The following is a 14,203-nucleotide window of genomic DNA, read 5'->3' on the forward strand; positions in this document are numbered from 1 at the left end:
TGCTCATACATTTCCCTTGTTGAAACATAGCTTTGCATGTGTACCCGCCTATTCTGCAAGAATTGTGGTCTAAGGGTTTTGACACCTTTTTTGTGTTAGACGTGGTTTGTTTTGTGTCCATGCCCTTTCTAGGTAAGACATAGTTCTCACTTCATCCATTGCATTCACTGTATCATACTTTGTTTTGTTATATTCAGCATTTAAGATCATTATCTTTCCTCAGTAGATCATTCATCACTTATATCATCCCCCACCCAATTATTCGTACTCTTTCTCTTTCTGCAAAAAACATAGTATTGCAAGTGCTCGCACCCTTTTCACATTGAAACATGGTTCTGTTATGTGTAGGCATCCATGTTGCGCTGACGCCAGTATTGAGAATGTAGGCACTTAGCCTGTGTTAGACGTCGTTCGGTTGTGCCCATCTCTTTTCTATATAAAACGTAGTTTGATTTGCATCTCTATCCTTTAATGATATTCGTGTGGTAAGCACTGCTTGTGGTTTGATTATTTCGTTACATTATATATCATTTACATTGTTTGGTTATATTGTGTATCATTTGGCATCCTACCCCTGAACTGCGCTGGTTTGATTTCTTGCAAAGGGATACGTAGGCAACCCTCGGGTTCAACCAACTGTATTTGCATTTTGTTTGTTTGCCCAAGTCTTACGGTCTTCTCAAAATGGGTCATCTTCGGGCTTTGACATTCACTCACGTCATTTCATGACTTCAAGCTCTGTCAAAGAGGGCAACTGTAGATACCCCATTTTTTATCGCCCTTATGACTTGGGTGCCACTGATTGATCCCTCGATGATGAAAGTTGTGCTATGCAAATGTTCGATTTCTTCAGCAAGGAGAGCTTAAATCCCAACCTTACACCCTATTTTGGACCAAAACTATTTTGACCAAAATTATTTTAGACCTTAAAACCCTGTTTTTCAAAATATTTTTGAAAAAGTTTCTACGATGTTCCGAGGCTCACATTTCGTTAAATGTTGCACTTTTCGGTAAACTGAGCAAGAACAAAGTGGAAATAAATGGAAGAGATGTGAACTTTTTGAAAAATCTTTTAAACCTCTTATTTATAGGTTTGGAGTTGAAGAAAATAAGAGTGGAGGGAAGAACACTAGTTGGGGAAGAAGTTGGGCTTGAAACCGTTAAGAGAGAACTGGGTAGCCTCACTAAATCAGGCCTATCCTTTTGTGTACTTGGACTTTAGTTGTGAGGCCATCACCATTGGAAAGTGGACTTCTGGGCTTCATTTTAGACCGAAGAATCTCCTAAAGTCGAGTCTGGATGAGGGAGATATGGCTATTTGAATTTAGGCACCAATTCGATTAAGACAAAACTGAGAAACCTTTCCTAAAATAGTCGTATCTCTTTCTACACTTAGAATTTAGGTTTCAGCCTGTCACCACTAGAAAGTAGACTTCTGGGGCTTCAATTAAGACTCAAGAATGACCTAAAACCAAGTCCGGATGAAGGAGTTATACCCATTTGAAGTCGGGCCTGGAGGCATGGCCAACAAGTGGCCAACAGCCACCATTTGTAGCCGGAAAACCACCATTTTTTGTCTGTCGGCCATCAGTGTAAAAACCAAATATTTTCCTCCAGCTGTTTCCACACTGCTCCAGCTGTTCTTTTTCAAATATTTTCGACCAAAGCTCATGTATTTCTATATATAGAAGACCTATCTTCTTGCTTTCCAGGTTAGAAAACATTTAGAAGTGAAAATATTTTTAGAAAAATCCTCTCTCTCTACAGTCCTCCCTCTATTTTGCAACTTGCATAGCCTATGCCCAAACACACCAAACCAAACCTAGAGGACTTCTTGCTGAGATGATTTGAGCTTGAGTTTCAGCTCTTGAAGCACTTAAGAGTGTGAAATTGGTGGTTTATGACTTAAGGGTTCATTCCTCTCCAAGAGGTATACCTTCTCTTGCCTTTGTACCATCTTTACACCCCTTCTTTTCTATCTTTTCTTGCTGTTTTTAAGCTCTCTAAAACCTGTTTTTATGGGCTGAAGCTTGTGGTTTAAGGCTATTAAAGGTAGAGGGGTTAATCACCCTTCTTTGAACCTTGTTCTTTAAGATTTTCTACTTGTGTTTCCCATTCTTTTATCAACTTTTTTTGAGTTTTTTACCACTGATTTTTAGAGGTTTTTAGAGGCTGAAAAAGTGGTTTTGAAGTCCTAAAAATGGAGGGGTTAACCACCCCTCCTTTGGCTTGTTTACTAAGTTAAATTGTTCCATGTTTTAGCTTTCATTCCAGCACATTTTTGTACTATTTTTGGGCTTTTTTTAGGCTATATGAACTCTGTATTTTTGGCCTGAAACTTGTGGTTTAAAGTCAATAAAGGTTGAGGGGTGGCTCACCCTTCTTTATACCTTGTTTTGGAGGTATTTGCCCTTGTGTTTCCCACTCTTTTACTATCTTTTTCTAAGCTTTCAAACACTGTTTTTCATAGTTATTTCAGTTGCTAAAAACATGTTTTGAAGTTCAAAAATGGAGGGGTAGCCTCCTCTCCTTGTGTTTTGTTTACTAGCCTAGCATGCTCTAAGTTTTAGCCTATTATTCTAGCTTTTATTAGTCTAATTCCAACATGTTTTAGGACTGTTTCAGACTTTTTTTAAGACTGCTTTTAACTATTTGTTGTGTTTGAGTTTTGTTTTGCATGCTTGTAGTGTAATAGTCCTCATGAGCTTGGTGTTTTAGGGCTTAGACACCATCTCCTTTGATTGATAGCATTTATTTATGCTTTTCTCACTTATTTTCAACACTAATAATTTCTCCAACCTCCCTCCTTTCTTGGCTTTTATTTTGCTTTGAGAGTTGTTTCAAGCCTCTTGTTCTTTTAAGCATGAGATTGAGGTTGTCATGCTTAATGGTTTAATCCCTTTTAGGGGTTCATTATCAATGGCATGACATCTCTTTCATGTCTTAAGTAAACTCTTGGTTTGGTACTTCACTCCATTAGAGGACTTGAATTCATTATTGGACTTAATGAATTAAAGGATGGTTAGTAATTTAAAATTGAGTAATTAAAACTTGGGACTAAAATGGTACAAGATAATAATTTTGTTGTGTTCAATCGGAACTTAGTTGAACACATGGAACTTGGACCATTTCATACTTGTTAGTGATGAAATGATCCAAGTCTCCAAGGTTAACTTCTTCCCTTGATCTTTCATGAAAAGGAGGAGGTTTGTGTCTCATTTTGCATTTATTGAATTTGCACCTCTTGAAGAACAAGTCATCATGCAATGAAATTGCTTGAGTTGGTAGTTTGTGGCTTAAGTTTACAACTCCTTGAATTTGTTCATGAAAAGGAGCAGTGAATTGTGCAGACAATCCTTGGAAATACCCTTTCTATGCTCTGTTTGTCCTCTGTTGCAGCATGATGAACCAGTGTATTAGTGGCCGGGAGACCACTATCCATGGCTGGCAGGGGGCCGGTAGAGCACCATAGATGGCCAACAGGCCACTTCCATGGCCGGCAGTCTTTCCCAGTGGCCAGCTGGCCACTGACGTAAATCTTAGCAGAATTTTGGTAAGATGGGCAGATTTGTTCTGAAAGTGTTCAACGCTGCAAACAGAGGCTTTCAGGAGCAAAACGGAGGTCTTTTCAGGGGATATCCAAGCATGCGCATGCACATCTTCCATTCCCCGAGGCGGAGTAGTGGCAGAGTAGTTAGAGACTTTAATTACTTAGTTTGCTTACATTTGTGTTGTAACTTAATTAGTTAGCTTACTAGTTAGTTCATTCAAGTGTTGTAATAATTAGTTAATTAGTTTAACTAGTTATTCAATTTGGTTTGTAATAAGTAGCTTAACTTTAATTAGTTGCTAGTTAGCTTAGTTATTCATTCAGACTCTCCTTCGCGATAGCAAAATGTTGTAATAATGTGTATGTCTTCCAACCCCACATCTTCCTCCCTTTTACTTAACCGCTTTTGATGGTTAGTTTAGGAGCAATACGTTTCAATTAGCATACCTTATGCTTGCATCCGTTCATCTTGTATTGCATACACCGAGGCTCAACGCATCATTCAAACTACATTGTCGTTTCAATACTTTCTTTGAATACGTGTTTAAACGCATGCTATGAAATCATTGAAAATGTCATATTAGCAGCCGAGCCTATTAATTGCATTCTTCGCATGTGTTGCATTAGACATCTTGTATAGTTAGGACTAATGCATTTTTTAAAATCTTTTTGTTTATCTTAGCTTGGAGTACTAGGTAAGTTTTTAGTGTTTTAGCATACTTGCATGACTGTAAGTGATTGCCATGACTAGCATGCTTGCCATGAGGCTAAATGCTTACTTGATAAACTGCTTGAATGCCTGTGGATGAAGACTTGTTGTTTGAATTGGAACGATTCAACAAATGTACGTTTTAAGCCCACTTTGTTTGGTGCCAAATTCATAAACTTTAAGCCCACTTGAGGTGGCAAATTCAAACCCTTTTCCAAAACAAACATGAATTGAATTGTTCCAATTTGAGCAAACTAGTCTATACTTGCTTGCGCGCATCACATAGTAATGCTAGCCTAATAACTGGAATAAGAGCACATAATGTTGATAAAAATCATATCATGATTGTAGGTACCGATCTTTGATCGGGCGAGCGGGGGTACTCAATTCATGACATTCCCCTCTCGTACCCAAGTTCCCCAGCCGAGGCAACTTTAGTGATGACGGACACGTGGCCTTTGGCACGAGTCATGGGTTTCCTAAATTTTCTCGAAATAAAATATTTAGGTTGCGACTCTATATTTGGCAAAGCAGTCCAATTTTGACATTTTTTATTCAAAATCAATTTTCTAAACGATTTGTCGTATTTGAACTCTTTGGTATTTATCAATTTCACATTGCACATGTGAGATTAGATTCAGAACCATAGGAGTCCGAACTGTAGGCCTTTCTTTCAAACTTCCAAAATGGGGTGTGAAAAAGGCGAGCTACTGCATGCATGTGCATTTACCTCATGATTTTGCTAAGATGTATATACTATTTAGAGTATTCCTATTGGATTTTGGCTCACCTTGTGTGGAAAATAATCTTTCAGGTGCTGATGATATGCCTCTGCCAAGGACTTAACTTAGGAGGACTCGGAGCTTAAGGCTCCCTTTTGGTTTCATGATGTGAATAATTTTGTTCAAGCCTCAGGCTTTACTTGTATTGACTTTAAACTCATTTTGTTATAACCAAACATCGTCTTGGAAAGTTGTAAGCCGTTAGGACATTTTCCTTATTTTATTTTATTTTCCTTTTACACTTGTATCCGTGTCATATGTTATAGATTCAGAATCTAGAATTTGTAAATGTATATCGCATATGTCATCTTTTGTAACAATCAAAAATAAAATGAATGGAAGTTATGAGATAGTTGATCTATGATAGCATTGTTTTGTAATGGGCCAACGTTAATTATTCCGGGGCGTTACACAATAGATCTTCTGTAGTTTTTATTTCACTATCTTTTTATTGTCTTATTGCTTACCATTATAACTCATTGTAATAAAAATATTTTGATGAGTAAGAGTTTGATGCGATATCATATTGTTATGAATTTCAAAATACATTTTTCCTCAATAATGTGATTTTTTTCCATGAAGGAAAAAAGTACAATTATTGTCGTGATGGAGATGTTTTGCAAAGTCTTGATTTGTTATTGAAAATGTTTGTTGTGGATAATTATTTGTGTGACATGTGTGTATATATGTATTGAATATAAGTTTATAGGAGAATAATACACAATTCCACAATTTTTTTTTAACAAATATAACTTTATTACTGACATGGGTAAGCCCATAAAAATTATAGCCCACCATTTAGGGCCCAATACACAACTCAAATACTAAGGCCCAACACTGCCGAAGACCCACGTAGTAATAAGAACCAATGACATCAAGACACATGTCAAGAGAAGGGCAAGCCACATAAGCAGACAAAGACTTGCAAAGTTATTGCCATGGCACATCGCCATTAATGAAGCCCCTTACAGCATTTATTGCGATAACCCCTCTTCGTCGGGACAGAACGCCTTCACCATGAATAAGGTAAGCTAGAGCATAGACTTTCGGCCAAGGTGACAGGTCGGAAGGAACAACGAAATGATTACCAGTGGATATAAGCAGACGTCGAAGACAGGAAGAAGGTTAATCTTTTCTATCTCTAATCTATCTACACGTTCCACTTCTTTCTCTAACTTGCTCGTCAGAGGGTTCACTGGGGCACTCCCCATTCCCCGTCGAACTCTTGTGTAGGTCTTCTGGTGGGCTTGGTCATTCGGACATAGGCTTGAGGAGCGTGGATCATCCGACCCGTTCCATCTGGAACCCGTTGTATCATCAGCTGGCACCGTCTGTGGGAAAGGTTTTTGTTCCGTGCGCCAGTTGTGCTCATTGTCGCCGGAGACCCTCTCTCAATAACCCCCTCCTACCACCAGTGAAGGTGGATGGTCACAACTAGATCCATGGCTTCTCACCCCAATGTTCCCGATCATCAAGCTGACCCTCCCAATCCAAATAACCCACCACAGTATTTCACCGAGCTCACCAACAGCATTAACCGCTTGGCCGACCAAAACCAAGCCCTGATTAATGCTCTACTCTAAAGAAACCTTCCTATGCCTCCTCCATCACCTCCAGATATTCCACCCAACCAAGAATGAGCCCCGAGCCATACTATCCTGCAGCCTAACCCACCTAACTTGGAAGGCTTGCGAGCTCCCCTCCCAGATATAAACCTGTCACCCCGGGCCCCGCATCCATCAATCCCGGTACCAACCCCCGAGGGAGAGGCTAGTAGCGTCCAGCCCCCGCTCCCCTCCGGTAGTGACAACATTCCACTTTGGGATGCAGAACTCCGATCCATAAAGCTCTAGCTCCAAGGAGTCATGCAGAACATACAGCACAAACCATCCACCACGGCCAACTCAACGTTCGTTGCCTCCATCCGGGACAAACCTCTACCCCCTAAGTTCAAAATTCCCACCATCGACTCTTTTGACGGTACAACGGACCCAGTCGATCACTTGGAGACCTACAGAACCCTCATGATCCTCCATGCATTCCCCAACGAGATCATGTGTCGGGCTTTCCCCGTAACACTCAAGGGGTCGGCTCGACTTTGGTTTAGTCAACTGCCAGCAGACTCTGTCTCCACTTTCCAACACCTCAATGATTCCTTCCTTAGCCATTTCATTAGAGCCCAGCGCCAGCGACATCCAGCAACCCAACTCCTCAATATCCGTCTGACCGAGGGAGAGTCGCTACGCAGTTTCGTTACCCGCTTCAACACCGAAGGCTTGTAGGTAGCGAAAAACAATGACAAGGCCAACCTTACGGCTTTCATGGCCGATCTATGGTCATCTGATTTCCTTTTCTCCCTCTCGAAAAACCCCCCGACCTCCATGGCAACCCTATTCTCCAAAGCCCAAAAATACATGAATGCAGAAGATTCCCTAGCTGCCCGACAAGACCCAATAGCCAAAAATCCGACCCCCAGAGAGAAAAGAAAGGACTTAGAAACCAGAAATACCCAGTACACTCACCAAATACCTCAGTACAATGACCGACCACCCCGAGCCGACCGATCGGTGTCAGGCCGACCGCTCGACTGGTTCGAAAGATACACACCCCTTAACTCCCCCATGGAACAAGTCTTGAACCAGATTCAGCGAGATTATCCCCTCAAATGGCCCCAACCGTCGCAGTCTCCTTCCAACCGGCGAGACTAATCCAAATACTGTCGCTTCCACCAAGACCACGGCCATAAGACCGAAGAGTGTGTTAACCTCAAAGACCAGGTCGATGGCCTGATTAGTCAGGGGCGTCTCAGTCAGTTCACGGAAGCTTGCCCCCAGCAGAGGCAAAGGACTGAACCCATCAGGAACAACTGCCGGCGCATCCCTCCACAACAACCAGCACAACACAACCAAGGTCATGATCACCTACCACAGCAACCCCGGGCACAAGGTAACCCCGCCCCACCCGTTGGAGAAATCAGAGTCATTGCTGGCGAGCTTGCTTGTGGAGGACCATCCCGCTCGGTCCAGCGGGCAGAACTCAGGAAAATAAGGCAAGGCTTAGACAAAGAAGTTGCCACATTGAACCGACCCTCCAAACAGCCCAAGCAGTGGACGGAGCCTATCACCTTTACGGACGCCGACTGCACAGGCATCCAATACCCCCATGACGACCCTCTCGTCATTTCTACTCTCCTCTTCAACTACAAGGTCAGACGGGTTCTCATCGACAACGGCAGTTCTTCCGACATCATTTTCTTAAATTACTTCCGCCAGCTCAAGGTCAAGGAAGAAAGTCTTTCCCCTCTCCAAACCCCATTGGTCGGTTTTACTGGTGATCGGGTGACCTCCATCGGCTCCATCGATCTTCCCATCATAATCGGTGAATACCCGCGGCAGACCACAAAGTTACTCACCTTCCTTGTTGTCGACTGCCCCTCTGCCTACAATATCAGCCTTGGCCGCACCGCCCTAAATGCCTTCCAAGATATCACATACACTTTCCATCTTGCCATCAAGTTCCCACCGATCTTGGAGTCGGCACAGTGAGGAGAGAGCAAACCGTGGCCAGAGAGTGTTATGTTGCCTCACTTAAAGAAGTCAAGCTTAAGGAGGCTATGATCATTGAAGGACTCGACGTCAGAGATGAGGACGAGCTAGTCAGAGGGGAACCAGTGGAAGAGCTCGTCGAGGTCCTCATCGATCCCACCAACCCGGTAAAAACTGCCAAGATCGGCAGCCAACTATCCTCCTAGGCCAAGGCCGACCTCACCGCCCTCCTGATTGAGCACAACGACGTATTTTCCTGGACCCACTCCGACATGCCAGGTATTGACCCCTCTTTCATCACCCACCGTCTCAGCATCGAGCCCCATTTTCGACGTATCTGCCAGAAACAACGCATCTTTCACCCGGAGCACAATAACCTTATTGCTTCTGAAGTAGATAAGCTCCTTGAGGCACAGTTTATCACAAATGTTGACTACCCCAGTTGGCTGTCGAATGTGGTTCTGGTTTGTAAAAACAATGGTAAATGGCGACTCTGTGTCGACTACTCTGACCTCAACCGAGCTTGCCCCAAAGACAGCTATCCTCTTCCTCGCATAGATCTGCTTGTTGACGCCACGGCTGGCCATCAAATGCTCAGCTTCATGGATGCCTTCTCTGGGTATAACCAAATTCTGATGCACCCGTCGGACCAGGAACACACCTCCTTCATCACCGACCGAGGCACCTACCATTACCGTGTGATGCCGTTTGGGTTGAAAAATGCCGGACCCACTTACCAACGGTTGGTCAATGCCGTCTTCCATCATCAGATAGGCCGGAACATGGAGGTATATGTTGACGACATGCTAGTCAAGAGCAAGCTCTCCACTAATCATCTGGCCGACTTGCAAGAGACCTTCGGCACCTTATGGAAGTACCAAATGAAGCTCAATTCGGAGAAATGCACCTTCGGCTTAGGATCTGGGAAGTTCTTGGGTTTCATGGTCAGTCAGCGGGCATCGAAGCTAACCCCGAAAAGATCAAGGCCTTAATTGAAATGCAGTCACCCAAAACGGTTAAGGAGGTTCAGCGGCTTACTGGCCGAGTTTCCGCCCTCAATCGCTTCATTTCCCGCGCAACGAACAAGTGTCTCCCCTTCTTCAAAGTTCTTCGGCAAACTTTTGAGTGGATGGCAGAATCCGAAGAGGCCTTTCAACAGTTGAAACAGTGCATGGCCAACCCCCCTTACTTTCTCAGGCAATCACGGGCGAACCCCTCTTTCTCTATTTGGCAGTGTCAAACACCGTAGTTAGTGCAGCACTCATCAGGGAAGACAGCTCTGTCTAACGACCGATCTACTACATCAGTCGAGCTCTCAGGGGAGCAGAACAGAACTACCCATTGCTTGAAAAAATGGCCTTAGCCTTGGTCATATCCTCAAGACGACTCCGGCCTTACTTCCAAGCCCACTCCATTATCGTCCTCACCGACCAACCGTTGAAGAAAATCATGCAACAACCATAGTTGTCTGGCCGACTTATGCAATGGTCAGTCAAGCTCAGTCAGTTTGATATCTCCTACCGACCTCGAATAACGATCAAAGAGCAGGCTGTCACCGATTTTATCCTGGAATTCACTAATCCCATTCCGATCACGGCCCCACCACCTCCTCAACCCCAGACTGAGGCAGAAGACCCCCATTCTTGGACCCTCAACGTCGACGGATCATCCCGCAGAGAAGGCCGTGTGGCTGGTCTCATCCTCACTGCCCCCGAGGGCGGTTATTTCAAGTGTGCTCTCCAGTTCTTATTCGATGCAAGCAATAATGAGGCCGAATATGAGGCATTGATAGCATGTCTCCGCCTAGCCAGAGACATTGGTGTCAGCCATATCCGGGTGTTCAGCGATTCCCAGCTTATTATCGGACAAATTATGGGGGAATTCGATGCCAAAGAAGACACAATGCGGGCTTACAGGGATATTGCACTCCCCCTTGCTCGTCTCTTCAATACTTTCCATATCAAACACATTCCCTGGGCAGAAAACTCCAAGGCAGATGAGATGGCTCAATTAGCTTCTGCAGACCAGTCAAACCTCAGCCACGGTGTCCGCCTCGAGTACCTGACCCACATTACCATTTCCCACATCCAACAGGAAGTCCACTTCCTCCAAAATGAACCTATCCCATGGGCGTCCGACATCTTTCTATTTTTGACAACGGGGGAACTGCCAGATGACAAACAACAAGCCGCCAAAGTCAGGGCCCGGTCATCCAATTACATTCTTGTTAGTGGTCTCTTGTACAAACGTGACTTTTCACGCCCATACCTGAGATGCCTCAACCCTGCTCAAGCGACCTACATGATGAGAGAAGTCCATGAGAGTGTATGTGGCAATCATTCGGGTGGCAGGTCCCTAGCCCACAAAATACTTTGCACTGGTTATTTCTTGCCTACTCTCAATCAAGATGCGACAGACTTCGTGCACAAACGTGATAAGTGCCAGCGTTTTGCCAACATCACCCATGCTCCACCTACAGAATTGATCACACTTTACAGTCCCTACCCATTCGCCAAATGGGGGATCGACTTAGTTGGCCTATTGCCCACTAGCCGAGGCCAAACCAAATTCGCCATTGTCGCCATTGATTACTTCACTAAATGGGTGGAGGCAGAGCCCCTTGCCACAATTACCGAGCGGAACACGACCAGATTCATCTGGCAGTCGATCGTATGCAGATTTGGCATCCCTCAAGCCATCGTCTCCGACAACGGCAAACAATTCGACAATGCCAAGTTCAGGAAATTCTGTGCAGAGCTTTAAATCCAGCCATGTTTTTCTTCCCCAGGTCATCCCCAAGCCAATGGCCAAGTTGAGGTCACCAAATGTACTCTAGGCCTACCGCACTACTGCTCAAACTCCCACTGGGGAGACCCCCTTTCGCTTAACATACGGCGCTAAGGCGGTCATCCCAGTGGAAATCGGTCTTCCTATCCCAAGGGTTCTACATCTGAATCCAGAACTAACTGAAGAGCTGCGTCGAGCAGACCTAGACCTAATCGAAGAGCTCCGAGAAACCACTGCAGTCAAACGAGCCTCATACCAACAGAAAATGAGAACACACTACAACCGCAAAGTCCGACTGAAGGAATTCGCAGTAGGGGACCTTGTTTTGCGAGAAGTAACTCTTGCCACCAAAAATCCGACTGAGGGTAAACTGCAGCCAAGTGGAAAGGACCTTACGTTGTGAAAACCAGACCTCGTCCGGGTACTTACCGACTTCAGGATATGAAAGGTCGAGACCTCCCCCATCCGTGGAACGCCGAACACTTGAAGCGTTATTTTCAATAAATTCCTATGACTGTTATTGATCAGTTATTGTATTTTCTTTTTGGAAATCTACACACTTGAATGTTTTTCTTCTTCTTAATCTTATATCTCAATTATCTGTGTGGTACCTCAATAACGTCCTGATTGTAGCACTCAGCTACAAGCCTCAGCCAAACTGAGCATGACAAGTCTCCGCCAGACTAAGGATGAAAAACCTCAGCCAGACTGAGCATGACAAGCCCCAGCCAGACTGAGCATGAAAAGCCTAAGCCAGACTGAGCATGACAAGCCTCAGCCAGACTGAGCATGAAAAGCCTAAGCCAGACTGAGCATGACAAGCCTCAGCCAGACTGAGCATGAAAAGCCTAAGCCAGACTGAGCATGACAAGCCTCAGCTAGACTGGGCATGACAAGCCTCAGCCAGACTAAGCATGAAAAGCCTCAGCCAGACTAAGCATGACAAGCCTCAACCAGCCTGAGCATGACAAGCCTCAGCCAGATTGAGCATAAAGAGCTCAACCAGACTGAGTTACTTGAAGAGGCAGCCCGACCGATTTCATCATGGCTCAACCCGAACTGAGCACGAATGAAGAGATCGGCCAAGGCCACTATTGCAACTTTATGATCGTGGCATAGTTGCCATACTTAGTCAAATTCCGGTTCAACGTTTTCCAAGTCAGACTGGCTCCTTGCTGCGTCATGATTCACAACTTCACTTTGCATTGAGTTTTTCTTACATTTTAAACTTCACTCTACATTAAGGTTTTCTTACATTTTAAACTTCACAGTGACTTATACACAAGCCCTATGTAGACCGCCACTTTCATTCTTTGCAGATCCTCAAATAATAAAGACAATAGCATAAAAACACAAACACAACTCATAATTTCATTCATTCACAACTTATACATGAGTTTATTACAGCAACTCCAAAAAAAAAACACAAAAAAAAAAAAACAAACAACCAAAACTCTAAGTACAAATTTTGTTCACACCAACTATTCCTCTTCCCTTGAGGCAAGGTCTTCTTCTTCAACACCCTCGTCTAAGGGGTCTGGTCCATGTCGTCTTCATCAATCTTCACACTGCTGAAGTCCAAGTCTGGGAACAACTCTTCTGCTTTACGCTTAAACAACTTCCAGTCGCTGTCCCAAAACTCAGCCATCTCGTGTTTGTAAAAGTCCGACCATTGAAAGCTCTGGATTACTTCTTCTTCACTCCTGCTCCCAGCGGTCGCTCCCGACAGGATAGCCCCCCCATACGCCTCCCTTGCCAAGTTACTGGCGATCGCAGCATCGATCGCCATCTGAAAGTCAACAGACCCCTTGAACTGCTCTACTACTGCGACGCACAAGTCGGGGTATGCTGCCCTCTCAGAGGCTGACTTGGTCTTCTTTTCCTCCAACTCCTTCTCCTTCTCCAACCCCACCTTCTCCTCCATCGACTTGGCCCGCTCGTCCGCCAACGTCCTCTCTAGCTCAGCAATCTTCAAATCCAATTCTTCTTTCTCTTTGATTGACTGAGCGCGAAGATCTTCGTTGCTGGACATGGCCTCCGCCCACCGTTCGTTGGCGACGGTGCAGGCTATATGGGCCTCTTCTAGCTTCTTCTGCTCGTTCCCCAATTGGAACTCAAGCGACACCACCTTGCGGCGTTCCGCCTCTAGCTCCAACTTGATCACGAGCAGTTCAACATTGGCTCGATCGGCTGAGTACCCCTGCACCGTCGCCAACACTTGCATCTTCTGGGCCTTTTCCAACCCCCTAGCGCACACACTTCGCGCGGTCTCCCTCCATCCAGCAGTTTCTCTCCTCAAACTTTCAAGTTGGGCCGTCGCCTTCTCCAACTTTACCTTCAGTGGCCCCACTTCGCCTTTGGCAGCCGCCACCTTTCTCAATAGGGCTCCTGCTATGGCAGTGGCCTCCATTTGGGCAGAACACAGACCTCTTAGCAGCTCAGCCTCAGTAAAACTGGCCACCAAGCTTACGGCCGCTTCTTTCACTACCCCCAAAAGGCGATCTGAAGCTGTCCTGGCTGGGCCTCTTTCTCCCTCCAATCACCCAGACACTGCTGGCACATGGTAGATGGCAGTCTTCAGCCTGACCCCCTCTCCTTGGGGCGCAGGAACCCCCTTGGGCTACTATTCCACCCCCTCCTCAGGGCTAACTGACCCACTCTCTACTTGCATCTTGGGGCCCATGGCACTCATGGGCTCTTCTCCTCCTTGGCCCCCTTGACCAGTCACCCCACTCTCCATCCCCCTTGCTTCTCCCAACCCCACTTCGGGGGTCTTCTCCGCCGTCACCTCCTTCCTCCTCTTCACGGCGGGCTCCCCCGCGCTCTCCCT

Source organism: Camellia sinensis, chromosome 12 (genome assembly GCF_055761805.1).
Source record: "Camellia sinensis isolate YWXY chromosome 12, ASM5576180v1, whole genome shotgun sequence".
Lineage (NCBI taxonomy): Eukaryota > Viridiplantae > Streptophyta > Magnoliopsida > Ericales > Theaceae > Camellia > Camellia sinensis.